The following is a 12830-nucleotide window of genomic DNA, read 5'->3' as shown; positions in this document are numbered from 1 at the left end:
TGAATTCATGGCTGGTCAAAATGGGTATGGAGAGAGAATGATCTTGGATTGGTTTGATTTTTAGGTATGTTAGTGTTTTTAGGTGATTAATGATGTGTAGCATGAAAACAAGTGAAGAAAACTACCAAAGGTTTGGTGCCCATCAATAGCTGAATTCTCTAAGTGAATAATGAGGAAGAATGAGAAGTTATTCTAGGTGATTTGATTAAGAAATAATAGTCTTTGGTGAATTGAGGGATTGGAAAAGAAATGGAGCAAGTTGGAGTGAAATTGGACGCATGGGCCAATTTATCGGATGAAAAATCAACTTAGGCCAATACCGGGTCTAGATGGCTACTCGTGCATTTTTTATTTCATATCATGCATATATATCGAGCCTGAAATAGCTTATGACTGTTAGACACAATTTAATTAGAATATGTGACATGGATTATGGCTAGGTGGTGAGTCATTGGATACGAGTAAAAGACTGTACCCATGGACTGAAAATATGAGTATTTCTACTCCTAATACTGTGAGTAAACTTATTATCGTCTTAATTGTCTAGAGTAGTTTTATACAATTGTGTGATTTTAAAGAAAATGGGTTTAAATGGTAAATTGCTATGTTTTAGGAGAAATTGTGATTTTATAAAATGATTTTATAAATTTTCTGAAAAATTGAATACTGGTTTTGAAAATAGAGTAATTAAAGATTACCTACTTGTGTTATAAATTATGTTTTAAATTATATGACTTATAGCAATATGTGAGCATGAATGGCAAAGTCGGTATTTGTATCAAAATTATATATAATTCAACCTTGAGAGGCTAGATTGCGATAAATTACCAAGTCATGCAGATAAAGATTTTATAAATAAGGTGGTAGATAAAATAATCCATAATCCCTGTAGTGGAGGTTCTGTGGACCAGCCTAAGAGAAGGGGCACAAAATCAGATATACCTTACCTCGATTGGAGAGCCGTGTGGAGGGTTTCTCTAGAGGTAAAGATTTGAGTGCACTTCACGTGGACCACCGCATGAGAGTGAGACTCAGCCAATGCCAAGGCATGGCTAGAATTTTGGATGTAAAGACATTTAACAACCTTGGTGGTCTCGGTTAGATGCCTAGGCCAAGGCATCCCCGAGAATGATTTTTGGCAGGAGCCAAGTTTTGTGAGGTATATAAGCCATGTTGATTAATTGAGTAAACTGAATATTCATGTTATGAAACATATATTGGAAAAGAATATTTTAATTCGTCTCCATTTACTCGCCTTTAGATAGTTTAGATGGTGTCTGTTTACTCACTGGGATTATGTAATCTCACCACCCTCATTTCCTCACATTTTAGACTTGGGGAATTTCATAGTTAGCTGACTTTGACAAGGACCTTCATTTGGACTTGAATCGGCAAAAGCTGTAAGTTTTCAGCTTTCGATGCATTTTGGTTAGATGTGGGCCCACGTGTCACTGTAAAAGTAATTTTATACTTCAGTTATCTACTTTAAAGTACGTATGAATAAATTTAGCTTTTACACCATGTTTTTGATGGGTTTCAATATTTTCTAAGAAAAATGACGAAAATGCCCCTGTGAGCTAGAAACTAATATTTTATTGTTTTGATTTGGAAACGACTTATGATTTCTTGAAATGCGAGATTTAATAACTGTCGCTCACCGGGGAGATGTGGAAGCTGATGCTAAGCCTTGCGGGGTTCTGATCAGCATTCCGAGTAATGAGTGCCTATCAGGACGTCGTGACGGTCGTCATGGGCCCGATGGGAGTTTCGGGTCGTGACAATCATACTCATTTTGCAAATCATCAATGGAGATATCACAAGAGGATGAGGATACCTCTGTTTCATCATCTTGTGCCATCAAGCAGAGGTTTGCTCTTTCCTCAGATTTTTCATCTTCAGCTTCAGAGCTTGACGTGTCACTGTCCGACCATGCAGTAGCCACTAGTGCTTTCTTGGATTTCCTATTTTTCTTTGGTGTCTCATCTTTCAGCAATGGACATTCGGACTTAAAGTGACCAGGTTTCTTACATTCGTAGCAGATCAGCTCCTCCTTTTTGTTGGAATAATTTTTGTTTCTGATTTTCCATGAAGCACCTTGATCTTTTCTAAACCGTCTTCTAGCTAGCCTCTGGTTTCTTCTTACCGTAAGCTTTCTGAATTTTCTTTCAACTAGAGCTAACTCTTCATCATCATCACATGATAACTCTTCCAATTTTTCCTCAAGGATGCTGGCTTTAAGTGCAATGCTTTTTTTCTTTGCTTCCCTCATATCTTCTTCTTTTTCCTCTTTAAGCTTCAGCTCATGAGTTCAGAGAGAGCCACAAATCTCATCTAAGGTGATAACATTTAGATCTTTTGCCTCTCAGATTGCAGTCACTTTAGGCTTCCAATTTTTTGGTAGACTCCTAAGCAGTCTTTTCACTAATTCATGTTCAGGAATAGGCTTGCCTAGCTGACTCAATTTATTTGTGATGTTTGTAAACCTATCAAACATGCTGGTGATGTCTTCACCAGGCTCCATTTTGAACATTTCATAGTTATGTGTTAAGAGAGCAATTTTGGACTCCTTTACTTGATAAGTCTCTTCATGGATTATTTTAAGTTTCTCCCACACTTGTTTAGCTGTTGTACAGCTTGAGACTTTGTTAAATTCAGTGGGGGTCAAGGCACAATGTAATGTGTTGATGGCCTTAAAATTTATTTGAACTTTCTTAGTTTCAGTCTCGATCCATTCAGACCTTGGCTTGGGCATCAACTCATTTGTCACCATATTCACGGTTGAGGGCATAAAGGGTCCATAAGTTATGATGTCCCACATTTCATAGTCTATAGCTCTAATATAGATTGACATCCTAGTGCTCTAATAAGGGTAATTATAGCCATCAAATAGAGGTGGTTTGTTTATTGATTGTCCCTCAGCCACTACTGATTTTAGTTGAGCCATTTGGATCCTCCCAAAGGGTGTTAAACCTTAATAATAGGGAACTAACTCTGATACCACTTGTTGGTCCCAATAATATGTGCTAGAAGGGGGTGAATAGCACAGATCGGCTCTTGACAAGATAAGGAACTAATTTTCAGAACAAAGAAAACAAAAACAGAGAATAATGCACAACAATTTATAGTGGTTCAGTCCAAGACCTACATCCACTACCTTGATTATCCAACTAAGGATTTTCCTAACAAATCCACTAAGAACCGGTGAAATTCACAAGCTTTCACCAAGCTTTACAATAGCTTTTACAAGGCTCAGCCAAAACCTTTTACATTAGTTTTTCACGAGCTAAACTAAAACCTAACACCTAACTTTTCAAGGCTAAGTTAGAACCTTAACACCTTCAAGCACACCGGGCTTGAAACAACCTCTTAGAGTGACTCCCTCACTCTAAGAATAAAATAAGAAAGGTAGAAGAAAGTACTTATGATCATAAGTTGATCTAAATGGTACAAGGTTGAGTGCTGAATACAAGTATAAAAGATAATCATTTGAGTGCAGCAAAATGTGGAGAAGATTTTCTGATTTTTCTGCTTTATAAGGCTTAAATCTTCTCTCTAAACTCTAAAAACTTCTTTCTAATTGTTGGAAGACCCTTTTATACTTGGAGAAACATCTCTGATGGCAGTTTGACAGTTTTTTAGTCGTTGGAGATAGTTGAGAGTCGGTTCTAGCCGTTACTCTTTCTTTTAGTGCATATTTCAAACTTGCAGGCAGAATGCTTTTAGTCGACTACTCGATATCTTAGTTGACTAGGTTGTCTCTGTTTTCTACTCCCTGTCTCTGGCAGTAAGCACTTAGTCGACTAGTCCATTTCTTAGTTGACTAAGTTGTCTCTGTTTCTCAAACTCTTCAGCTCATCATTTCTCCAATTTGAATCTTGGCCAACCAACATTCTTCCTTATTCAACTAATGAGCTTCCTCCTTGTTAATCAGTCATGTCTCATTATTTTTATCTCCCTTTTTCTTTTAATATACACTTTGAAGGATTGATTTATTAATTTCATACATTAATTTTCCTGCACACTTAAGAAAAGGTATTAGACACAAATGAATGAGAATATTTTACTATCATTAAAAACTAATGGAGTCAACATAAAGTGGTGCATATCAGCTAGTTAAAGATAGTGTTTTGAGAGAGATTGAATTATTCCACATTCTATTTTCAGTGTTAAATGTAACTAATAAAAAGTGGTGCAGGTCAACTAGCTAAAGATAGAATTTTAAGAGAAATTGAATTATTACATATTCTACCATAGGTTTGGAGATTTAATTTAAAGTTTTGTTTTGTAATGAGGTTGCTAATAAGTGTGTTTTTGTATGGAATCACCATCACAAATACCACAATGATGGTCACAATAACAATAGTTATATATTTTGTAAAATAATATTTTGTACATGTCAATGAATATCAACAATTAATACAATAATATAATTACTATTATATATCTATTTCACAAAGTATTCTCAACTCAATTGAAAAAAAAAATTTACCATCTCGAACGCATCGTATTGGCAACAGACTAATAACTATATTTAAAGGAAGCTCTAAAGGGCTTCCTTGCTTGACACTTGGCAATAGTGCCTAAAAGAGGAAAGCCCCAAATGGCTTCTTTCCTTCCATATGGTTATTACTTTTTTTTTCTTTGGTTTTTCAATAGTTATTATTAAATATCAAGTCATATTTAATAAATATTAAAATAGCAATTGAAATGTAATTATTTTTTCTTTACATAAAAGTTAAAAAAATTTGAATCCAACTATTTACTTAAGAAAAAATATATACATGTCAATTATTGAATCAAATTATATAATATAATTTTCTTTATCAAATTAAAATATATAACTGTTATTTATAAAAGTTTGATTTTAATTTTTCTAAATCTTAAATTTTAAAAAATAAGTTTTCTTATATTTAAATGTACTCTCTATTTTTCACTTTCTAAAATAAAAAATACTAACTTATAAAGTAACAATCTAAGGGAACTTGAATATAGCCATTGACATAGCTTTAGTTTCCATTTGCAAATATGTAAGATGGAGAAAAAAAAAAAGAAAGAAATGATGGACTCATGTATAATCTTGCTAAGGTATATGTATGCCCTTAGGTAGTGTTTGGTATGAGAAAAGTGAGAGCACATTCTCTACAATATGTCTAATTAAATTATATTGCAGTGTTTGTTTTGCAATAAACTACTGTATTGTAAGATTATAATGAATCACATTACAACCAATGGATGTAATGTGATTACAGTATAAAACCAATGCAATCAGATTGCATTACACTTTGTAATGTTATTAAAGATAATTTTACCCTTCAATTGTTACTTTGTTAAAAACTTTTTATAATGTTACAATTTGTTTTTTTATATAGATTTTAATGATGTTTTTTTATTATTCTCAATAATCATGATGACCGCCAATAAAATTTTATTATTTTTTAAAGGAAAAGGAAATTAAAATAAAATATATAATATAGAAAATTATTTTAAAAAATGAAAATAAAATATATAAGATTATAATAAAAAATAAAAAAAAATATGACATTAAAAATATGTCACGACCCGGAACTCCCATCGGGGCCAATGACAACTGCCGCGACGTCCCGATAGGCATTCATTACCTCGAATGCCGATCAGAACCCCGCAAGGCTTAGCATTAGCTTCTGCATCTCCCTGGTGAGCGACACTTATTAAATCTCGCATTTCAAGAAATCATAAGTCGTTTCCAACTCAAAACAATAAAATATTATTTTCTAGCTCACAGGGACATTTTCATCATTTTTTTACTTTTTTTATTTTATTTTATTTTTTGAAAATTTTGAAATCTGTAAAAATGTAATATGTAAGTAGAAACACATATTTCATGATTTAAATTAAATTTTGAAGTCTAAAACATTCATTTAAAGTAAAATTATAGCTATTTGAATATAATAAAAACATTAAATAAAATATTCTATTTTCTTAAAACACAATATTTTCAAAGTCTTCCTAAAATAACTTTTGTAGCGTAAGAGTAAAATAAATTTATTCATATAGTAATAAAGATAATTAAAGTATGAAATTTCATTTACAATAACACGTGGGCCCCCAACTGACCAAAAAGGTGTAAGGCTATGAACCTTTACTTTCTAGGATGCACTCCGAGATTAATTTCCGTCTTAATCAACTATCAACAAACTGTCCTGAGCCTGAAAAATGGATAGGGAGAGGGGTAAGATTAAATAATCCTAGTGAGTAAACAATTACCATCAAAAGCATATAAAGCCGAGTAGACGAAGACAATATAAAAACGTTATATCTCAATAATGTTCATAACACAAAGATCGTTTCAATCTATACCAAACAATTTCTTTTCATCAAAATTTCCCAGCTTATGAATTTCTTAAAATTGGCCCCTGCCAGAATCATTCTCGCGGGTACCTTCGTCAAGGTATCCCATTGAGATCGCCAAGGCTGTTCAATGACCCATACCCATAAACATGTTTTCACATCTGACACACAGCCGTTCCTTGGCGTTGGCTGAGTCTCACTTTCACGTGGTGGCCTGAACATGAGGTGCACTCAAATCATACCTCAGGAGATACTTCACCCAACATCTCCCCCCGGAGGTAAGTATATAATTGGGTTACCGTGCCCCTCTCATAGGTAGTCCACGGAAACCCCCACCACTGCAGTGATCGTTTAATATACCACCAGACCCATAAAATTTTCAGTAACATAATATGGCGAATAGAATTTAATCCAGTCTACCGAGACCAATCCAAAACTGTTCATATATTTCATGTCAACCCCAAAAATTTAGCCATCATGCTACCATAGTGTCATAAGGCCCGTTTTCAATAACATATAAAATCATAAATTTCAACACAGTCTCCATATATTCAATTTTTCCAAAACAATATTTGATTTCAAAACCAGTATAAATCTCATTTTTATTAAAAAAAACATTTTAATTGAAAAGCATAATATTTTATAATTTAAACTCACCATTCAATAAAAGCATCAAACAACTATAATTACTCTAGATATTTAAGACGATAAATTGTCCACTCACAGTTCTGGAGTCGGTGTACTCCTAATCCCAATCTTCAAGCACAATCTCTGTACTTTTACCAGTGTAATTTGCTCACCACCTATCCACAATGTACAATACATAATTCACCACATAAATGCTTGACCATTATAAAATCAATTCAGGCTTGGTATATATGCATGATATGATATACAACTTATCCGACTACCGCTTAAATGCAGTGCTGACCTAATTCGACCTATTATCTCCAATTTAACTCCAAATCAATTCTTCTCACTTTCTACACTCCAATTATACCTAAATTACCTTAGTGACTGTGAATGAGATTCAATTTATCAGTCCTGATAACAAATTACGAAAATACCCCTAGTGGGTAAAAATTCATATTTTTGCTTCGAAAATTCTCATTATTTTTCTAGGCTCATAATTCATCATTATTCATCATAATTCCTCAAATAAACATCAAGATCATCAGCCAATATTCCCCTTGAAATTCGGCCAATAATCGTAATGGAGGAAAATAAATTCTTTTCTTGTTGTTTTGTTCCTAAATATGCTAAACTAACTAAAAACACTAACATAACTTAAAATCAAATTAATCTAACAACTTTCTCTCTCCTAACCCATTTTGATCAGCCATCAATTGATCATGAAAACATGTAATTTAAGCATGGAAAATAAGGAGAAATGCTTAAGGAAGATAGATTTCAAGCTTAAGTTGAAAAATCCTACCTTTTTCACTTGTTTTCCTTGATTTTCCACTCTTTTTCTCTTGAAATTCCTCACCTAGGGTTTGTTCTTCCTCTCTTTCTCTCTCTTCCTTGCTTGGCTGAATATTTGGAGAGTAATGGGCTGATTTATGCTATTTTTTTAGTTAAATAATAAAATATCCTAAGCTTGACACATGACATTTTTTTATTGGTTCATTTTTAAAACTTTAAAAATTTTAAACCTTTTATCTCCACCACATGATTAGTCAACGGTAAAAAATGAGGATAAAGGAAGACCTTGTGCTGGAAAAATGTCCTAGTGGTGGAAAATTACAATTTTGCCTTTGGAGTGGCAAAATTACCATTTTACCCCTATACTCCAAATCATACCGAAATTAAAAATTTTCACTTCTAAATGTCAAATCATACTCCAATACTCAAATCATACTCCAATAAGTCAAATGGGGCCAAAAAAATCTTTTCTAAAAATTTTCATTTTGTCCCCAAGTGGCAAATGATCATTTTACCCCTAGATGGTGAAAATTCCGGTTTGACTCCAAATTGATCCTCGAACTCCAAATCACCATTTTAAGTCATCCCTGGACCATAAAACTCTTAATTTCACCTTAAAATTTCTATTTGAACTAGTTTGAGGCTTAATCGACTTAATGATACCATTAGGGGCAATATCATCTTTTAATGATTTTCTCAAACTTCCTAAATATGTAACCATTCTATTGAGCATGTAAATGACGTCGTAATTATTTTTTAAAGCAGGGTTTGACAACACTACCCCCCTTAAAATAAAATTTTGTCCTCAAAATTTCACTTATCAAGCTCAAAGAAAAGGTGGGATATTATCTTTTTATTCGATACTCAACTTCTTCTGTTATCTCCTTTATAGGGAATCTTAATTCACTAAAAATCATTCTTCATTTTAGTTGATCACAATATCAACCCTACATATGTGTATATGCCTTATAATCCCATTTATGCATCCAAGATCTATCTTGATTTAATCATCGCATACGATGCAGTATCATAATTCCTCAGAGTCATCCCTTTGTCCTTAATCATCTTTCGTGCCTCTATATTGCTTTGTATCCTTCTTGTATTTCGACATCAATTTATTGCTTAAGATTTAAGTTCATTTGAACTTTGTATACCTCAAGTATTTTTGAGTTCTAATTTCCACAATATAGTAAGAAATTCTTACAACCATATTCCATATGAACTCATTTACTATATTATTCTTGAAACCTTTATTTACACGTCCATCACTTGGTATTTACATCCCCTATCACTATTTTACACCTTCGTCTAACTTTTCACTCACTTTCTCCAGATCGGACTCGTGCTTCATCTTCCGTTACAGCGAAAACTCTTGTTGAAGAACGAGTCAATGGCCTCAAAGGTGGTTGTGCTGGGGTGTTGCTACCCATTTCAGATCGTACAGCTACCCCCTGCCTCGGGTGTACTCCAGAGGAATCTCTCCTCTGCATATCCGTATGAGTTAGTGGGGATGGAGCAGCTACTGTAGCCCGTCCTAACTGTGGGCAGTCACTCCTAATGTGGCCCGGCTGGTCACAATGAAAGCATCTTATGCCCCAACACTCCCCAACATGATATCTCCCACATTTTTCGCATTTATTTAAACCTCCAAAACTCTTCTCGGAAGTACTACTCATCCCAGACCTGCTAAATCTCGGAGGTCTCTGCTGTAACTGTGAAAGTGGGGGTCGAGGAGATATCACCGGAACAGAAACAGTACTCTCAGAAGCAAATGTGTCCTTACCTCTTTTGGGCAGTTGACTAGAGGATACATTCGGGTTTCTCCTCTTTGCAAACTCAGCTCGCATTCTCCGATTTTCATTCGTGAGTTTTTCGGCCCTTAAAGCCATCTGTACAACTTCTTTATGAGGCTCCCGGCCTGTCACAGTCATCCTCTCTCTAATCTCGTTACGGAGCCCTTCTTCAAAATAACTAGCTTGATCTTGCTCAGACTTCACCAGGTCTGGCACATATGACATCAGCTCGTTAAAACGAGCCTCGTACTCTTCTATGGTTAAATTCCCTTGTTGTAAACTTAGGAATTCTCTCTTCTTCTCTTTTTGATGAAAGTAGGTGTAGTATTGACCGTCGAATTCTTGTAGGAAGTCTATCCAAGTCAACGAAGTAATGGAACGTGATTTTACCGAGCTCCACCATGTACGAGCCCTCTTCTCTAGTAATCTTGTGGCCACCATTAACTTCATATCATCATCCAATTTCATATCCACAAATGTCTCCGTTACCTGAGTAATCCAATCTTTAGCTGCGGTTGCATCCAAATCACCAACAAAAGAAGTGCAACCCAGCTGCCTAGCTTCCTTAAGCTTTTTGGAAATGGAGACATCTGGCACTAGTGGTCGAACAGGACGTGGTGGTGGTGGCATTGGAGATACTGCTAGGGGAACAGTAGGAGGGACTTGACCAGCTTGAGCTTGGCCCATAATGACATTAAGAAAAGCTACTAATGCCTGGATTGCCTCAGGAGACATGGCAGGAACACTAGGAGTAGTAGTAGGTGGTGGAGGAATCTCAGTAGGCTCAGCAGCAGGTGCTGCTCGAAAAGTAGGTGCAGTAGACTCCCCATCCACGAGATCTGGCTGACTAAGTCTAATACGGCCTCTTCCTTTCCTTACTGACCTATAGAGAGGTGGACGCTCATGTCGAGGAGGCATGGTACTCTACAGTAAAAAATAGAACGGACTTAGACGACTTTAGATTCTATATGCAACTAACTCGATCTAACCTAACTTAACTTGACTTGGGGCTACGCAGTGTCAGTGTGAATTCTTAAAACAATATTAAAATCAAAAGCTTTAAACTCCAAAGCTTTAAGACCGAATTCTTTGATCTTTAAACCATGCTCTGATACCACTTTAATTGTCATGACCCAAAACTCCCATTGGGCCCGTGACAACAGCCGCGACGTCCCTATAGGCATTAATTACCCCGAATGCCGATCGAAACCCCGCAAGGCTTAGCATCAGCTTTCGCATCTCACCGGTGAGTGATAGTTATTAAATCTTGCATTTCAAGAAATCATAAGTCGTTTCCAACACAAAACAATAAAATATTATTTTCTAGCTCACAAGGGCATTTTCGTTATTTTTTTTAATTTAATTTAATTTATTTTATTTTGAAAATTTCAAAATCCGTAAAAATGTAATATGTAAGTGGAAACACATATTTCATGATTTAAATTAAATTTTTAAGTCTAAAACATTTGTTTAAAGTAAAATTATAGCTATTTGAATATAATAAAAACATTAAATAAAATATTCTATTTTCTTAAAACATAATATTTTCAAAGTCTTCCTAAAATAACTTTTGTAGCTTAAGAGTAAAATAAATTTATTCATATAGTAATAAAGATAATTAAAGTATGAAATTTTGTTTATAGTGACACGTGGGCCCCCAACTGACCAAGAAGGTGTAGGGCTACGAACCCTTACTTTCTAGGATGCACTCCGAGATTAATTCCTGTCTTAATCAACTATCAACAAACTGTCTTGAACCTGAAAAATGGATAGGGAGAGGGGTGAGATTACATAATCCCAGTGAGTAAACAATTACCATCAAAAGCATCTAAAGTCGAGTATATGGAGACAATATAAAAATGTTATATCTCAATAATATTCATAACACAAAATTCGTTTCAATCTATATCAAACAATTTCTTTTCATCAAAATTTCCCGGCTTATGAATTTCTTAAACTTGGCCCTTGTCAGAATCATTCTCGTGGGTACCTTCGTCAAGGTATCCCACTGAGACTGCCAAGGCTGTTCAATGACCCATACCCATAAAAATGTTTTCACATCTGACACACAGCCGTTCCTTGGCATTGGTTGAGTCTCACTTTCACGTGGTGGCCCGAACATGAGATGCACTCAAATCATACCTTAGGAGATACTTCACCCAACATCTCCCCCCGGAGGCAAGTATATAATTAGGTTACCGTACCCCTCTCATAGGTAGTCCACGAAAACCCCCACCACTGCAGTGACCGTTTAATATACCACCAGACCCATAAAATTTCCAGAAGCATAATATGGCGAATAAAATTTAATCCAGTCTACCAAGACCAATCCAAAATTGTTCATATATTTCATGCCAACCCCCAAAATTTAGCCATCATGCTACCATAGTGTCATAAGCCCCAATTTCAATAACATATAAAATCATAAATTTCAACACAGTCTCCATATACTCAATTTTCTCAAAATAATATTTGATTTTAAAGCCAGTATAAATCCCATTTTTATTAAAAAAAATATTTTAATTGGAAAACATAATATTTTATAATTTAAACTCACCATTCAATAAAAACATCAAATAAGTATAATTACTCTAGATATTTAAGACGATAAATTGTCCACTCATAGTTCTAGGAGTCGATGTACTCCTAATCCCAGTCTTCAAGCACAATCTCTGTACTTTTACCAGTGTAATTTGCTCACCACCTATCCACAATGTACAATACAGAATTCACCACATCAATGCTTGACCATTATAAAATCAATTCAGGCTCGATATATATGCATGATATGATATACAACTTATCCGACTACCATTTAAATGAGGTGCTGACCTAATTCGGCCTATTATCTCCAATTTAACTCCAAATCAATTCTTCTCACTTTCTACACTCCAATTATACCTAAATTACCTTAGTGACTATGAATGAGATTCAATTTATCAATCTCGATAGCAAATTACGAAAATACCCCTAATGGGTAAAAATTCATATTTTTACTCCAAAAATTTCCATTATTTTTCTAGGCTCATAATTCATCATTATTCATAATAATTCCTCAAATAAACATCAAGATCATCAGCCAATATTTCCCTAGAAATTCGGCCAATAATGGTAATGAAGGAAAATAAATTCTTTTCTTGTTGTTTTGTTCCTAAATATGCTAAACTAACTAAAAACACTAACATAACTTAAAATCAAATTAATCTAACAACTTTCTCTCTCCTAACCCATTTTGATCAGCCATCAATTCATCATGAAAATATGTAATTTAAGCATGGAAAATAA

The sequence above is a fragment of the Theobroma cacao genome, chromosome 2, assembly GCF_000208745.1.
Source record: "Theobroma cacao cultivar B97-61/B2 chromosome 2, Criollo_cocoa_genome_V2, whole genome shotgun sequence".
NCBI classification, from domain to species: domain Eukaryota; kingdom Viridiplantae; phylum Streptophyta; class Magnoliopsida; order Malvales; family Malvaceae; genus Theobroma; species Theobroma cacao.
The sequence above is the reverse complement of the archived record's forward strand: the minus strand, read 5'-3'. Positions refer to the sequence as shown.